This window comes from Nannospalax galili, unplaced genomic scaffold (genome assembly GCF_000622305.1).
Source record: "Nannospalax galili isolate Female #2095 unplaced genomic scaffold, S.galili_v1.0 C47356965, whole genome shotgun sequence".
Classification (NCBI taxonomy): domain Eukaryota; kingdom Metazoa; phylum Chordata; class Mammalia; order Rodentia; family Spalacidae; genus Nannospalax; species Nannospalax galili.
Window position 1 is genome coordinate 1 of NW_008442469.1, and position 386 is coordinate 386.

General features: G+C 38.6%; 1 non-coding gene across 1 annotated transcript; it reads right to left on the minus strand.

Moving 5' to 3' along the window:
* Nucleotides 1-66: 66 nt before the first annotated feature.
* On the minus strand, nt 67-169 carry LOC115069068. Its single transcript, XR_003848397.1, has one exon. It is a non-coding gene; the product is annotated as a U6 spliceosomal RNA (small nuclear RNA).
* Between the last annotated feature and the right edge of the window lie 217 nt (nt 170-386).

Genomic DNA, 386 nt, shown 5'->3' on the forward strand with positions numbered 1-386 from the left:
TTTGCAACCACCTTTTTTGTAATCCTTTAGCTTGGTTTTTCCTTTTTTCTTTCTTTCTTTTTTCTCTTTAATATGGAACACTTCATGAATTTGCATGTCATGCTTGTGCAGAGCCATGCTAATCTTTGTATCATTCCAATTTTAGTATATGTGCTGCTGAAGCAAACACTTCAGCAAGGTTTGGAAAGTGAAATACATCTTCCTACCTTGTTGGACTTTATGAGCCTTGCCCAAGAGTCAGCTTTCCCTGAAAATCACCCAAATCTTAATCTGTACACATCGCAATCTCTAGACAACATTGTAGCTTGGTGAGAAGGGGTTGTGTTAAAAAAGAAGGGAGTACTACGAGAGACTCTGTCAAATCCTTTTGCATGTGAGTGTGCCTG